We start from the raw sequence: 17728 nt of genomic DNA, 5'->3' as shown, positions 1-17728 counted from the left end.
CAAGAGGCACTGAACTACAGGCCAGTTTCCCTAACTTGTATACCATGCAAGGTGATGGAGAAGATTGTGAGGAAAAGGCTCGTAGAACATCTGGAGGGCAACAGCTTTGTAACACACCACCAGTATGGGTTCAGAGATGGTAAATCGTGCCTCACAGGCCTAATAGAATTCTATGATCAAGCAACACATATTAGGCAGGTAAGAGAAGGGTGGGCAGACTGCATTTTCTTGGACTGTCAGAAAGCCTTTGACACAGTACCTCACAAAAACCTATTACAAAAGTTGGAGCAGCAGGCAGGAGTAAAAGGTAAGGTGCTCCAGTGGATAAGGAAGTATCTAAGCAATAGGAAACAGCGAGTAACGGCGAGGAAGGGGGGAGGCATCAGAGTGGCGAGATGTCACCAGCGGAGTCCCACAGGGCTCTGTACTCGGACCCATCCTGTTTCTAGTATATGTAAACGACCTTCCAGAGGGTATAGACTCATTCCTCTCAATGTTTACTGACGATGCAAACATTATGAGAAGAATCAAAATAGATGAAGATAGACAGAGACTACAGGACGACCTGGACAAACTGGAGAAATGGTCTAGAAAATGGCTGCTAAAGTTCAACTCAGGAAAGTGTAAAGTAATGAAATTAGGCGAAGGGGGCAGAAGGCTGAACACAAGGTACCATCTGGGAGGTGAAATCCTACAAGAATCAAATACAGAGAAAGATCTGGGGGTCGATATCACACCGAACCTGTCCCCAAAGGCCCACATCAAAAGGATATCATCAGCGGCATATGCTAGACTGGCCAATATAAGAACTGCCTTTAGAAACTTGTGTAAGGAATCGTTCAGGACCCTGTATGCCACTTATGTAAGGCCAATCCTGGAGTATGCAGCTCCAGCCTGGAGTCCATACCTAGTTAAACACAAGACGAAGTTAGAGAAGATTCAAAGGTATGCCAATAGACTGGTCCCAGAACTGAGAGGAATGAGTTACGAGGAAAGGCTAAGGGAGCTGAACCTCACATCCCTGGAAAACAGAAGAACAAGGGGAGACATGAGAACCACCTACAAAATTCTCAGGGGAATTGACAGGGTGGACAAAGACAAACTCTTTAGCGCGGGTGGAACACGAACAAGGGGACACATGTGGAAACTTAGTACCCAGATGAGCCACAGAGACGTTAGAAAGAATTTTTTCAGTGTCAGAGTAGTTAACAAATGGAATGCATTAAATAGTGTTGTGATGGAGGCTGACTGCATACACAATTTCAAATGTAGATATGATAGAGCCCAATAGGCTCAGGAATCTGTACACCAGTTGATTGACAGTTGAGAGGCGGGACCAAAGAGCCAGAGCTCAACCCCCGCAAACACAACTAGGTGAGTACATACTCCTGCTTCCCTTAATTCTGTCCTCATCCTGTATTTATACGTGTCGACAAATTTCGGGACCTCCGTTGCTGCTTCCCTCTGGGGTATGCTCGGATAAGGAGACAACATCAATTGAGAAGAGAATGGCTCCTCTCAGTGCCGGTCCTCTTATGTTGCTGCTTGTTCAGGAAGCTCCGTTGTGTTCATAAGTCGCTCTTGAAGTAATTGAAGAAAAGGAGTGAGAAGGGCAGTGCAGATCCAGTCTACTGGTCTCGTCTGTGCCATGCATCTACTGAGGACTGGTCTCCCTTGCCATGTCAGTGTCTCCGTGTTAATAGCTTTATGTATCTGTGGCAGGAGATATAGATGATAGCTGACTGGAAAGCTAAAAAGAAATCTTTCGCAGCCGCTTCCTACCTTGTGCTTCAAACTTTCACTGTGTTTTGTACGACCCACTTCCCTAATATTAGTATTTAAGACATATATCTTTGCCAGTGTAATCCCAATATATCAATTTATTGGGGGCCTGATGGCTGAGTGGACAGCGCTGTGCGTTTGTTGTCCTAAGGGTTCGGGTTCGATCTTCGGCGGACGCGGAAACAAATAGGCAGAGTTTCTTTCACGCTGATGCAGTAATTAGGTACCTGGGAGTTAGACCGCTACTACCAGCTGCTTCCTGGGGGTGTGTAACAAAAAGGAGGCCTGGTCGAGGACCGGGCCACGGGGACTCTAAGCCCCGAAATCATCTAAAGATAACCTCAAGATATGCAGTCACTCCCTGACGAATTAAAAACAATTCCAACTTATGCCTTTTTCAAAAGTAAAATAAAAAAAATACATAATTACCTCGTCATAGTTTCCTACCTTGTGCCCCAAACTCACACTACATCTTGTGCCCCAAACTCACACTACATCTTGTGCCCCAAACTCACACTACATCTTGTGCCCCAAACTCACACTACATCTTGTGCCCCAAACTCACACTACATCTTGTGCCCCAAACTCACACTACATCTTGTGCCCCAAACTCACACTACATCTTGTGCCCCAAACTCACACTACATCTTGTGCCCCAAACTCACACTACATCTTGTGCCCCAAACTCACACTACATCTTGTGCCCCAAACTCACACTACATCTTGTGCCCCAAACTCACACTACATCTTGAGCCCCAAACTCACACTACATCTTGTGCCCCAAACTCACACTACATCTTGTGCCCCAAACTCACACTACATCTTGTGCCCCAAACTCACACTACATCTTGTGCCCCAAACTCACACTACATCTTGTGCCCCAAACTCACACTACATCTTGTGCCCCAAACTCACACTACATCTTGTGCCCCAAACTCACACTACATCTTGTGCCCCAAACTCACACTACATCTTGTGCCCCAAACTCACACTACATCTTGTGCCCCAAACTCACACTACATCTTGTGCCCCAAACTCACACTACATCTTGTGCCCCAAACTCACACTACATCTTGTGCCCCAAACTCACACTACATCTTGTGCCCCAAACTCACACTACATCTTGTGCCCCAAACTCACACTACATCTTGTGCCCCAAACTCACACTACATCTTGTGCCCCAAACTCACACTACATCTTGTGCCCCAAACTCACACTACATCTTGTGCCCCAAACTCACACTACATCTTGTGCCCCAAACTCACACTACATCTTGTGCCCCAAACTCACACTACATCTTGTGCCCCAAACTCACACTACATCTTGTGCCCCAAACTCACACTACATCTTGTGCCCCAAACTCACACTACATCTTGTGCCCCAAACTCACACTACATCTTGTGCCCCAAACTCACACTACATCTTGTGCCCCAAACTCACACTACATCTTGTGCCCCAAACTCACACTACATCTTGTGCCCCAAACTCACACTACATCCTTGTGCCCCAAACTCACACTACATCTTGTGCCCCAAACTCACACTACATCTTGTGCCCCAAACTCACACTACATCTTGTGCCCCAAACTCACACTACATCTTGTGCCCCAAACTCACACTACATCTTGTGCCCCAAACTCACACTACATCTTGTGCCCCAAACTCACACTACATCTTGTGCCCCAAACTCACACTACATCTTGTGCCCCAAACTCACACTACATCTTGTGCCCCAAACTCACACTACATCTTGTGCCCCAAACTCACACTACATCTTGTGCCCCAAACTCACACTACATCTTGTGCCCCAAACTCACACTACATCTTGTGCCCCAAACTCACACTACATCTTGTGCCCCAAACTCACACTACATCTTGTGCCCCAAACTCACACTACATCTTGTGCCCCAAACTCACACTACATCTTGTGCCCCAAACTCACACTACATCTTGTGCCCCAAACTCACACTACATCTTGTGCCCCAAACTCACACTACATCTTGTGCCCCAAACTCACACTACATCTTGTGCCCCAAACTCACACTACATCTTGTGCCCCAAACTCACACTACATCTTGTGCCCCAAACTCACACTACATCTTGTGCCCCAAACTCACACTACATCTTGTGCCCCAAACTCACACTACATCTTGTGCCCCAAACTCACACTACATCTTGTGCCCCAAACTCACACTACATCTTGTGCCCCAAACTCACACTACATCTTGTGCCCCAAACTCACACTACATCTTGTGCCCCAAACTCACACTACATCTTGTGCCCCAAACTCACACTACATCTTGTGCCCCAAACTCACACTACATCTTGTGCCCCAAACTCACACTACATCTTGTGCCCCAAACTCACACTACATCTTGTGCCCCAAACTCACACTACATCTTGTGCCCCAAACTCACACTACATCTTGTGCCCCAAACTCACACTACATCTTGTGCCCCAAACTCACACTACATCTTGTGCCCCAAACTCACACTACATCTTGTGCCCCAAACTCACACTACATCTTGTGCCCAAACTCACACTACATCTTGTGCCCCAAACTCACATTACATCTTGTGCCCCAAACTCACACTACATCTTGTGCCCCAAACTCACACTACATCTTGTGCCCCAAACTCACACTACATCTTGTGCCCCAAACTCACACTACATCTTGTGCCCCAAACTCACACTACATCTTGTGCCCCAAACTCACACTACATCTTGTGCCCCAAACTCACACTACATCTTGTGCCCCAAACTCACACTACATCTTGTGCCCCAAACTCACACTACATCTTGTGCCCCAAACTCACACTACATCTTGTGCCCCAAACTCACACTACATCTTGTGCCCCAAACTCACACTACATCTTGTGCCCCAAACTCACACTACATCTTGTGCCCCAAACTCACACTACATCTTGTGCCCCAAACTCACACTACATCTTGTGCCCCAAACTCACACTACATCTTGTGCCCCAAACTCACACTACATCTTGTGCCCCAAACTCACACTACATCTTGTGCCCCAAACTCACACTACATCTTGTGCCCCAAACTCACACTACATCTTGTGCCCCAAACTCACACTACATCTTGTGCCCCAAACTCACACTACATCTTGTGCCCCAAACTCACACTACATCTTGTGCCCCAAACTCACACTACATCTTGTGCCCCAAACTCACACTACATCTTGTGCCCCAAACTCACACTACATCTTGTGCCCCAAACTCACACTACATCTTGTGCCCCAAACTCACACTACATCTTGTGCCCCAAACTCACACTACATCTTGTGCCCCAAACTCACACTACATCTTGTGCCCAAACTCACACTACATCTTGTGCCCCAAACTCACATTACATCTTGTGCCCCAAACTCACACTACATCTTGTGCCCCAAACTCACACTACATCTTGTGCCCCAAACTCACACTACATCTTGTGCCCCAAACTCACACTACATCTTGTGCCCCAAACTCACACTACATCTTGTGCCCCAAACTCACACTACATCTTGTGCCCCAAACTCACACTACATCTTGTGCCCCAAACTCACACTACATCTTGTGCCCCAAACTCACACTACATCTTGTGCCCCAAACTCACACTACATCTTGTGCCCCAAACTCACACTACATCTTGTGCAACTCACTCCCTCAATATTAGTACTTCAGATTTGCAACTTCACCAGTATTATCAATGTTATCAATTTATATCGTAGTTATTGTGCTGGACTCAAATTCTTCTACAATGTACCTAATAATACTTTTACTTTTATTAGTTAGCTTCAGGAGCTGTCCGAAACCCTATGTGTGTGTGTGTGTGTGTGTGTGTGTGTGTGTGTGTGTGTGTGTGTGTGTGTGTGTGTGTGTGTGTGTGTGTGTGTGTGTGTGTGTGTGTGTGTGTGTGTTAGTGACTTTCCAAGAATACAATACTCAAACACCAATGTTGTGTTGTTGTTGTTGTTGTTGATTTAGGTGGGACGACGATCGAGGGATCGGATGCGCCCGGTGTACCCGGTAAGGGTTAATCGCGAAGCCCGGAAAGGTGAAACGCCAAGCCTAATCGCGAAACAAGTGACGTCAATCACTTGAAACTAATATGCCGCGCGGCAAAGAAACGCAGACAGGGAGATGATTGGGGAGCCCCAGGAGTCCCTCAGGGTGACAAGCACCGGCCCCGCCCCACACAGAGAACACCAGGTAGCAAAACCAAAAATTCGGCACCCAACTAAAACGCAAAAGTCATCCAGTGTTCCCCGGTAGAGCAGAAGCCAGCCGCCCACCACGCCTGAGGGCACACCCGGAGCCCACCAAGACCCGCCAACACCCGGCACCTCTCGGCTAAGCCGGCGCCGGACACCGTCACTCCGCCAGAAGAACCAGCCAGAACACGTAAAAAAAAAATCTTTCAACAATCCCGTGACCCGAGGCGATATGTGCGCCAGGCGTCGTACAACCGGACCGTTGAATAGGGATGCTAAATGGCAGCACCAAAGCCAAAACGCGAAAACAGAACGTGATCCGGCGGCGCCCATGCGGAGGAGGCGTCCAGATGTCCACTCGTCATTAAGGTTGAACCAGGAGTCCCAAACACCAATGTTATGTACTCTCACAACGCACTGTTCCATTTTTGTATATAAACAAATCAAATAAAAATAATAACAGCCTAATACTTCGCGCTTGTCCTTAAATCCGGATTCTGAGTAAGAACTAACCTGTAAACATGTGCTTTGAATCCTGTTCCGAGCAGTTCAATATTCGGGCATCAAAAATATAGCATTAAAACAAAATCTGTTATAAGAACAAAAGCAAAATGGATGACAGTAAGATAAGTATTGCAAATTATTTGTTCATCTTTCGAAACAAAAAACATTGTCGAATACAAAAACAATTAGCACGTCTCCTGGTTCATATATCTCGAACATTGGAAATGTTGGTCGTTGTGAGACTCCGGCAGGTGGCGCCAGACTCGCTCTGGCCAGAACCGCTGGACGCCGCCCGCCGTCAACACACTGGACTGTTGGACTCCTCGCTACACTGGTTAGTATCCGACTCCAAGTAGAAGTTGTTGAAGGACGACAAATTGAGTACATTTGGTGGGCGAGGTGATCAGCTGTGTTGGTAGGGGCTTGTGGGGGTGGGGAGAGTTTGTGGATATTGAGGTAGGGGGAGGGTTTGTGGACTTTGATTTAGGGGGGGGGGGGGGGGTTTTTGTTGATGTTGAGGTGGGGAAGGAGAGGATTGTGAACGTCTGGGTGCTCATAAACACTTGATGTAGCCAGAAAGCAAGCAAGTAGTAGGGTCTAATCAAGAGCCTATACTTGCCCAGAAATCAGTTTCTTGATTTTTCCCTAAACCATAGGCTACAGTATTTAAACATCTTATTAACACCATAAGTTTTGTAATTTTCTGTATTTTTCCTTGGTTTGACTCGAGAAAACTACACACGGAAACTTTGACCAACAGAGACAAACCATTCAGTAGTTCCTGAGCGATGCTTGGCCGTTGTGTAGTTGGTATGGTTGTTAACGCGCTGTTAGTGATCAACAACATATCTATTGGTTATGGAGAGCTCTGGAATCTCTTTGCAACAAAAGTAGAAAATAGATTGATTGTTCAAATTCAATAGTACTGATTTCAGTACTATTGAATTTGAACAAACTGGAAAACTATTTAACTGCTTCACATTACTTGTATGTTTAGATGCTGTATTGAAAAATGTTAAAATTCTTAACATTAATCGTTGTTGTTCACAAGTGCCTGTGATGTGTTCACGTAGTTTGGTGGTATGTGCCCTGGTCAGCCTAAGATGTTCATGTCGGGTAATTAGAGGGAACGCTAATGAGCTCTGCGCGAAGCCATATAAAACCTGTCGTCTTATTTCTTAGAGGTCCTGTCTAAATGTTGCCTGCTGCAAGATACAAAAATTGCAAAAATCGTCTATTTCAGGATGTACTCCAACGGTGTTCATGCAACCCGTCCTCACGGGGCTTTCTCAACATCAAGAAAACGGTCAATGTAAAATGTCCTCTCCTAATTTTCCAGAGAACCCAAAGCAGAAAACGGGACAGTACGTCACTTTCGCGAGCCGCCTGCATTTTCTAGTACGACAAATTTTGGCCTTAACGTATACGAGCGAAAAGCGACGTTTTTTGTAGGCAGATGGGTTGATTATCACGTCTGTTACAGTATACAGACCAGCCCCAGCGACGCTATGAACTGTCAGCCTTGGTCTAGGCAGCCCCGAGCAGGCTTTCATGTACATGACTTCGTTTACAACTCTATTAGAAAGACTCTAATGGGATTTTTTTCGGGGGTGGGGGGACCTTTTAGACAGTCCGCCGGCTTCCTGTCCCAATCGAAAACAGTAGTTACTGGCCCTCTGATAAATTGTTCAATGGTTAAGAGTAATAGCCTAAATATCGATTTACAAATGGTAAATCAATAAATGTAACAATTAATGGTTATATATATTTTAAATTTAATGTTAAAGTTTAATTAAAATGTCACAATGTCAACCACCGACTTTTGTCAATATTAAACAGTAGATGTTCGACTTCGTTGTCGGCTCTTGTTTCACGGCGCCCAATACATGAACCCATCCTCCTGTTGAGATATTTACAGTAACTGTGTGACCATCGAACATAGTGACGTAATGGACAAATAGATAGTAAAATTTGGTACTATTTACTTTATAAAGAGATAAAAATGTTAAACCAAACTTGAATATTCCTAGGCCTAGTATAGCATATGCATAGTATACTAGGCCTCAGTGTATTAGGCCTAGGGTAAATAGGTTATTTTTATTAGCTATATTATACAAAACGTTTGTCCAAATTATAGTACCAAACTCAACGTTCTAATTGTCAGTTACGACCATATATGTACGATGGTCTCAATCATTACTATAAGTACTAAATGAACATGAGGATGGGCTGTATAAAGACACTAGTATATAAATTTATGTAGCGAGTATACCTATATATATGAATATATAATTAAGTTGGCGCTTTGGTTAAATAGATCTAAGTATTCAGTGACTCAAGGAAGGCTTAGTTGGGAGACGGTAAGTGGACTGTCACTTACTGACTTGTGCAGTTCTTAATAATACGGTTGATTTGTAGCCTATGAACCCGTCGGCCCTTTATGATGAGCTGGACTACATGGTGAACTGTAAGCCAGCCTTCCAACCCCTCGGAGCCCCCCCCCCTCCCAACATACAGGCTACCTTCGTTTCTTGGCCCCCCCCTCCTCCAAAGAGGATACCTCCCAGCTACTTTGCCGCCCCCCCCCCCTCCCAACATACAGGCTACCTTCGTCTCTTGGCCCCCCCCCTCCTACAAAGAGGATACCTCCCAGCTACTTTGCCGCGCCCCCCCCCCCTTCCCAACAAACTGGCTACCTTTCCCGGATCTTGGCACCACCCTTCCCCCAACACGGGCTACATCCCAGGCCCTCGGTAATCTCCCCTACCTCTCACAAAGGCTACCTTCTAGCCTTTTGTCCCCCCTCCCCTACCCTAACACAGGCTACCTTAAGGTTACCTTGAGATGGTTTCGGGGCTTAGCGTCCCCACGACCCGGACCCAGGGGGGTAGAAATAGCGTAAGCTACTCTATCCCTTTGAGATGTATTTATTGCTTTTCTCAATAAACATACTTGAACTTGAATTGACCCGGAACTGGACCAGGCATCCTCGTTGCTGGACTGGTCAACAAAGCTGTTGGAGCAGACTGCTCACAACCTGACAAGTCACAGCCTGGTTGATCAGGTATCCTTTGAAGGTGCTTGTCAAGTGTTCTCTTGAACACTGTGAAGGGTCGGCCAATTATGCCCCTTATGTGCAGTGGAAGCGTGTTGAACAGTCTCGGGCCTCTGATGTTGATAGTTCTCTGAGTACCTATTGCATCTCTACTTCTCAACGGGGTTATTTTGCACATTCTGCCATGTCTTCTGGTCTCGTGTGGTGTTATTTCTGTGTGCAGGTTTCGGACCAGCATCTCTACTATTTTCCACGTGTAAATTATGCATCTCTCCCGCCTGTGCTAAGACGCAGGCGGGAGAGATGCATAAGATATATAATTTACAGGTGGAGTAATACTGGGGTAAATTTACATGTGGAGGGAGAATACAGATTTAAGCTTCTTTTAGTTGGTCCCAGTAGTTTCTTTTTTCTGAGTAGGATTCTAGTAGGAAAGGATCTCTGCACGCTCTCCAGGTCAGCAATTTCTCCAGCTTTGAAAGGGGCTGTCATTGTGCAGCAGTACTCCACTCTAGAGAGCACTAGCGTCTTGAAGAGTACCATCATCGGTATAGCATCTCTAGTGTGAAAAGTTCTTGTTATCCAACCTGTCGTTTTTCCTTGCAGTTGTGACGGCTACTGTATTGTGTTCTTTAAATGGTAAGATCTTCCGACATGAGTACACCCAAATCCTTTACATTGCTTTTTCGTCCTGTTATGATTTGACTGCGTTTTGTATGATTTCCCTTTTTATATAATTTTTTTTCAATAGCGCATGAGCTGGAACTTCGTTGAACATATTATTATTTTCTGTAGCCCATAGGTTTACATCTGATTGGAGGTTTGCCGTGTCATCTATGTTGTCTACTCAAATAAAAATCCTTGTCATCTGCAAAGGATGATTTCAGTACTATAGATTGTGTCCTTGTCTGTCAGATATGAAGATAAGTACCCTGAGGGACTAAGCTCTTCACGGTTGATGAACCGGATTTCATTTTGTTAACTATTACACATTAGGTTCTGTTAATCAGGAAATTGTAGATCCATCTGCCTATTTTTTCGGTAATAACTTTTGAACGCATTTTGTGTGCAATAACGCCATCATCTTGTCTTGAGGTTATCTTTATTTCGGGGCTTAGCATCCCCGCGGCCCGGTCCTTCGACCAGGCCTCCTTTTTGTTACACACCCCTAGGAAGCAGCCCATAGCAGCTGTCGAACTCCCAGGCATCTATTTACTGCTAGGTAACAGGGGGGCATCAGGGTGAAAGAAACTCTGCCCATTTGTTTACGCGTCCACCGGGTATCGAACCCGGAACCTCAGGACTACGAATCTGAAGCGCTGTCCACTCAGCTGTCAGACCCCCGTCAGTCATTGTCGAAGGCTTTTGCGAAATCTGTGTAAATTGAATGCATCGGCGTTTTGTGCGTGTTCCATGGCATCTAGTGCCATGTCATAGTGGTCCAGCAACTGCGACAGGCAAGAGCGCCCTGTTCTGAAACCATGTTGTCCGGGGTTATGGAGATGCTGTGATTCCATGTATTTTGTGATCTTACTTCTTACCACACTTTCAGAGATTTTTATGATGTGTGAGGATAGTAATATCGGTCTGTAATTTTTTACCTCTGCCTTATTTTCTCCTTTATTGAGTGGTTCTATCGCTACTGTTTTTAGCATGTCAGAGATGAACGCCAGTATCTACGGCATCTGTCTCCAAAGAATGTGAAAGGCCTGCGATAGTTTTTTTTGCTATTGTTAAATATAGAGTTCCAAGAATCAGGGCCTGGTGCAGAGTGCATAGTCATACTGTCTATGGCTTCTTCAAAATCCAGTGGGGATAGGGTGACATCTGATATATGATTTGATGTTGGTATCACATCCATGGAAAAATTCATTTGGATTCTGTCTTCAGTATGTTTAGTGGCTCGCTGAAGACATACTGATTCCTCAGTAGCTCGCTCATTTCTTTGTTGTCATTTGTGAAAAGTCAATCTCCCTTTCGCAGGGGCCCGATACTTGATGTAGTTTTTTAATCTTCATTTTGCCTAGGAGAAAAATATTTCAGATTCCTCTTTCACTGATGGCCTTTTGCTCTCTTTGTCTCTTGGATTTTGTATGATAATTATAGCTTTAGTTCAATCGTTTCTATTTCTCTACCTAGTCTTTTCGTCGTTCTTGACATAGTGTGACACTCGTTCACGATTCGTTTTCTTCGCCTACAGAGGGAACGCCTTCCAACCACTCGGCCCCCCCCCCCACACGGGCTACCTTCCAACCACTCGCCCCCCCCCCCCACACACAGGCTACCTTCCAACCACTCGCCCCCCCCCCCCCACACACACAGGCTACCTTCCAACCACTCGGCCCCCTCCACACACACACACACACACACACACACACACACACACACACACACACACACACACACACACACACACACACACACACACACACACACACACACACACACACACACACACACACACACACACACACACACACACACACACACACACACACACACACACACACACACACACACACACACACACACACACACCCCCCCACCCCCACCCCCCCCCCTCTTCCAACCACTCGGACCCCCTCCCCCCCCACACACACAAGTTACCTTCCAACCACTCGGCTCCCCTCCCCCCACACAGGCTACTTTCCAACCACTCGACCCCCCCCCCCACTCACAGGCTACCTTCCAACCACTCGGCCCCCCCCCCACTCACAGGCTACCTTCCAACCACTCGGCCCCCCCTCCCCACACACAGGCCACCTTCCAACCACTCGGCCCCCCCCTCCCCCCACACAGGCTACCTTCCAACCACTCGGCCCCCCCTCCCCCCCCCACACACAGGCTACCTTCCTACCACTCGGTCCCCCCTCCGCCCACACACACAGGCTACCTTCCAACCACTCGGCCCCCCCTCCCCCCACACACACAGGCCACATTCCAACCACTCGGCCCCCCCTCCCCCCCCCACACGCAGGCTACCTTCCAACCACTCGACCCCCCTCCCCCTACACAGGCTACCTTCCAACCACTCGGGCCCCCTCCCCCCACACACAGGCTACCTTCCAACTACTCGCCCCCTCCCATCTCCCCCCCATCCCCCCCCCCACACAGGCTACCTTCCAACCACTAGGCCTCCCCCCCAAACACACAGGCTACCTTCCAACCACTCGGCCCCCCCCACACACAGGCTACCTTCCAACCACTCGGCCTCCCCCCACACACAGGCTACCTTCCAACCACTCGCTCCCCCCCCCACACACAGGCTACCTTCCAACCACTCGCTCCCCCCTCCACACACAGGCTACCTTCCAACCACTCGGCCCCCCCCCACACAGGCTACCTTCCAATCACTCGGCCTTCCCCCCCCCCCCCAAACACACAGGCTACCTTCCAACCACTCGCCCCCCCATTCCCCCCCACACAGGCTACCTTCCAACCACTCGGCCCCCCCCCCCCCCACACACAGGCTACCTTACAACCACTCGGCCCCCCCCCTCCCCTCACACACAGGCTACCTTCCAACCTCGGAGTGTGGATAGATTTTAAAATGACATTCAACAAGCAAATTCAATATCTAAAGGAGAAAGGAAAATCACGACTAAATATAATGAGAGCAATCACAGGGCCCCGTCTAGGAGCGGGACACAGAGTGTTGAGAATGTTTTACATACACGCCGTTCGTTCCCTGGTTGATTATGCAGCGCCTGCCTTACTCACTCTTTCTCCTGGTCAGTGGGCAAACGTTGAGGTTATTCAAAATGATGCATTACGAATCATAACAGGAGCTCCCAGATGGACTAAAATACTGAACCTAAGACTAGAAACTAAGTTAACGTCGATTGAAAAAAGGGTAAAAGGGATTGCTGCAGTGCATGCTTACCAAGATATTGACTAGACCTAGAATCAGTTCACTTAGATATAATCACTGGAGCACTAACTTTGGACAGAAGAGCCTCCAATAGCAACAGGTGGACCCATTGTGCGATAAACACAATCAATACATTCGATATAACAATCACTGAGAAGGGTGTCGACGAAATACCTGCAGACTTTGTTATGCAAGCCCCTTGGGAATCTCCGCCAGCAGACTTTAAGATTATTGTTATTGAAGGAAAAAAGAACCAGACAAATCCTCATCTGCTACGTAACATTGCACAGATGCATATAGAAGCGAACTTGGCATCCGACAGCTTCACTTACTTCACAGATGGGTCAGTAGACCAGCAGGGACAAGAAACCGGAGCTGCAGTTAAAGCAGGAAACTCTGTAAATAGTTGGAGGCTCTCAAATGGGTGTTCGACTTTACAGATACTAGCCATTCAAAAGGCTTTGGAACATGCTCTTGCTCAACACCGACAACATGTTATCATACATACAGATTCGAGAACCGCCATTCAACCCTTGCAACAAGAACACATATGTGATAACATACATCTGATCACAAATGTCATATCATTAATGCAAACACACTAACGACAAGGCCGACGGGTACTTATCAACTGGGTGCCAAGTCATGTGGGAATAATTGGAAATGACATTGCAGACGAAGCTGCAAAACTTGCTACTAAGAGAAGAAATGTAGACATTTACATACCAGAGAGTCTATCACAGATTAAGAAAGTAATTAGAAACAGAGCAATGCAAAAGATGTACAGTGACCACAACACAGCAGTTGCAACATCAGGATCTGCGGGTTGGTACAAGAATTCAACCAACTACGAACCACTTAGTTTGATGAAAGGGGGCAGTAGAGCAACAGAAGTTCACTTACATCGCATCAGGCTTGGATACCCATGTGCATGGGAAATAGGCTTACAGGTTCCGGAAGATGAGAGGAAATGTCAACACTGTGGAGAAATGCCCGACAGACCACTGGAACATTATCTAACACATTGCACAGTTACAAACCCATTAAGATTTCAACTTAGATTCAACAGAGCAGAAGTAGTTGTTAAACACACATGGCAAAATCTTACTGAAGCGACCATACGAATAATAAATACTCATACTCCGCCCAAATAAAACAGAAACAAGAAACACTTAGTGGGCCAACCAGAGGCTTAGGGCCCACGCAGGAATATCCCTTCCCCCCAAAAAAAATTCCAACCAACCACTCAGCCCCCCTCCCCCCCCACACAGGCTACCTTCCAACCACTCGCCCCCCCCTCCCCCCACACAGGCTACCTTCCAACCACTTGGCCCCCCCCTCCCCACACACAGGCTACCTTCCAACCACTCGGCCCCCCCCCCCCACACATAGGCTACCTTCCAACCACTCGGCCCCCCCCCCACACACACAGGCTACCTTCCAACCACTCGGGGAGAGGGGGGGGGAGGGCCCATCCCTACCCTGAGATTATTTATTTACTTGGGATTGGCACTAATAGAAATGCCCTCTATCAGAAAGGACTGCAGAAGCTAGCATGATAAGTACCAGACCTAATTAAATACCTTAACACTGCAATAGATAACGGTGGTAGCAACCGGCAGGGTTGCAAAACATTTGGAACACTTATACACTAGGTCTTGGAGCTGCTCGAATGCTAAGTGCAATGTTTATGGTAGGTCACGAGTTCTCACATCCAAATTTAATTTGATGTGTGCTGCTATAAATCGTGTTCGAATCCAGATGAAGGCCTTTATTAAATTATCACAACAAAATCAGTTCAATATGTTGCAGTATGTGACAATAATATTGAAAGGTATTGCAATAAACAATTTGGCAACAATATTCATAAAGAACTAAATCTAATACAAGAGCCATAAATCTTGATTTTGTTAATGTCCTTAAGCGACATGCTAAATTTGCTGTCTGAATAGCTGTCTTTAACAAGGAGTCCTCTCCACTGGCACTCTTAGTTTAGCAACAGATTCATCTGAGCCGCTTCAGGCTGATATAACTGATATAATGAACTATCTGAACAATACTGGTGCTCACTTAGGACACGAGTAGCAATTACAGCAAATCCAATGAAACGATGTGAACACAAAGGAGGGTCAATGGGACAACCTTCGGGTAACCCCCTAATTTACGTTAACACTCGTCTCTCAAGACAATAAAAACATTAGTCTAATAAATTACATTAATTAGTCTTGGTGATAAATTACGTTAATTAGTCTGTGATAAATAACGTTAATTTACTGTCAACAGGACAGTTGGCAACAAAGCAATCTACGTTAATCGCAATCTTGTCTTTCAATCAAACAAATGAAAACTATTTCGCTAACCATATTTTCCGTCACACGGACCAACCAAACACTCTGTGAGTAATTCCATGGACAGAAATTAAACGGACATAATTAATCCAGAAAGAATTACATAAACTCAACGCTGTCACCACAACTCTCAATTCACAGTCAAAACTCTGAATTTCCTTGATGTTAATTACCACTAACTACTCACTGAATCCTTAGTTTCCAATTAAAGATTACACAAAGTCCTTGTCGTGCAAGCAAACAGAATACAGTAACGCTAGGTTACACCACTCCATGCTAATCTACAACACTGACCTAAAAAATCACAACAGGACACAGTTGTAATAATAATAATCATGGGTATTAATCAATAAACACAATAATTACATAGGCAGGATATCACAACAGATCACCTCCTTACCTCTCCTGGAGTTACTGGTTTCTCTCCAGTTTCCCGTAAAGTTATTTCTTTTTCCGTCTTTTATCTTGTTATTCATTCCTCCATCCTTGCCCTTTGGCAGGGTCTTCTGATGTTGGTAACAAGCTGCGTACTCTTAAACGTTCTCTCCCCGTGGCCGTCCTCCTGCCACCGTAACTGACGATGGGAAACGGCTCTAGCGCGGTTGCGTCTTGGCCATACTCGTTTAACTCTGTCACTTAATGGAGCGCCGCCCTGCTCGTTATTGTCCAAATTGTGTTGTCCATCTTACAGTTGTGCATATCCTTGTTGAATGTCCTGACTTCCAGGACGAGCGTGTCTTTTGCGTTCCGACCCTCCCTCGCGGTCACTTGTCCCTCGATAGAATTCTTGGTGAATCGGATACTTTTGATATCGTTCGCTTTGTGCGTTTCTGTTCTCGTATTGGCATCCTTGGTGATATTTAGCGCCATCTGATTATCCCTCACATTTGATGGTGCTACATAACCTTCCCGGTTTGGTGCCTTCTTTTTGATAATTACTTGCTGGTTTCTCCTGAAATAAGACAACACGTACGTGGAAAATCTCAACACGGAATGGTATAATATTGAACCGAGCCAACCAATAACACTATAGTACTTCAGACTGTGTGTGTTCTCTGGTGTATTATATACACAAAATGAACGACTTGATAAGAGTAGTGCCCTTCAACTTACTGTGGTCGTTATTTACAGGTGCATCTCCCTCGACAACGCTTCCCTTCACCTGTCTGTGCTAATAGGACAACGTTCAAGCCGGAACCTGACCTACTGTCAGTCCAGAAACTTCAGCACCAAAACATAAACGAGTACTCACTTCAGACCAGTCTTCTCGGTTACACCTCCACATGCATACAGCTACTGTAAACGGCAGTAGACTGAAGATCGCCTAAACTTCTCCACACGTGGTTAATGAAGACCACGTAGTGTGTGATCAGGTGATGACTAAGAGTTTTGCGTCCCTGGCGTTCAGCACAGTGACACAGCGTGGCAAGCGGTACTTATAGCTACCTCACTGACTCGTGGCGGTGGCTCCCACTCACAGTACGAACATGATGATGCTCACACAGCGTGTAGTGAGGAGAGATGGTGACGACTCGGTGAGGCAGGAATTTCATTGTCCACCAATGTGGCTTTAATTATCTTAATTACAACAGGATTTCACAAATACTTTGAAACCCTTCCTTATTGCCTCCCAGTCAAGTATCATAGTCATATAGTGACGGATGACTACAGATGATGACGATGATCACGGATCTTAGCAATGTGGTCTTGTTGCTCCTGCTGGGATCACGTGCTGATATTCTATTTATCTCCTTTCAATGTTAATTGCCGAAATTCCTATTGCCGTAATTCCGTATTATGAACCGAAGGAACGATTATGAACGAGTTGCTTAAATGTTGCTATAGTAGGTGTTCCTTGCGGTTTAGCCGAGCTACGGGAAAACACGCTTGACACACACAGCAACGCGGCCAGAAGAGAGGCGGGCCTGGGGGAGGCGGTAATAGCCCACGCAATTC

General features: G+C 46.3%; 2 protein-coding genes across 3 annotated transcripts in view; one reads left to right on the top strand and one right to left on the bottom strand.

Moving 5' to 3' along the window:
• Nucleotides 1-17728, bottom strand: part of LOC138357684 (uncharacterized) — a 379827-nt gene that overhangs the window by 30336 nt on the left and 331763 nt on the right. The gene's annotated exons all lie outside the window — the stretch shown is intronic.
• The window catches only part of LOC123750851 (uncharacterized), a 47648-nt gene continuing 36640 nt past the window's right edge, over nucleotides 6721-17728 (top strand). The window contains exon 1 of the mRNA XM_069314549.1: nucleotides 6721-6832. The gene's annotated coding sequence lies outside the window, so the exon portion shown is untranslated. The remainder of the gene's footprint in view (nucleotides 6833-17728) is intronic.

Source organism: Procambarus clarkii, chromosome 79 (genome assembly GCF_040958095.1).
Source record: "Procambarus clarkii isolate CNS0578487 chromosome 79, FALCON_Pclarkii_2.0, whole genome shotgun sequence".
NCBI lineage: Eukaryota > Metazoa > Arthropoda > Malacostraca > Decapoda > Cambaridae > Procambarus > Procambarus clarkii.
The sequence above is the reverse complement of the archived record's forward strand: the minus strand, read 5'-3'. Positions and strand labels throughout refer to the sequence as shown.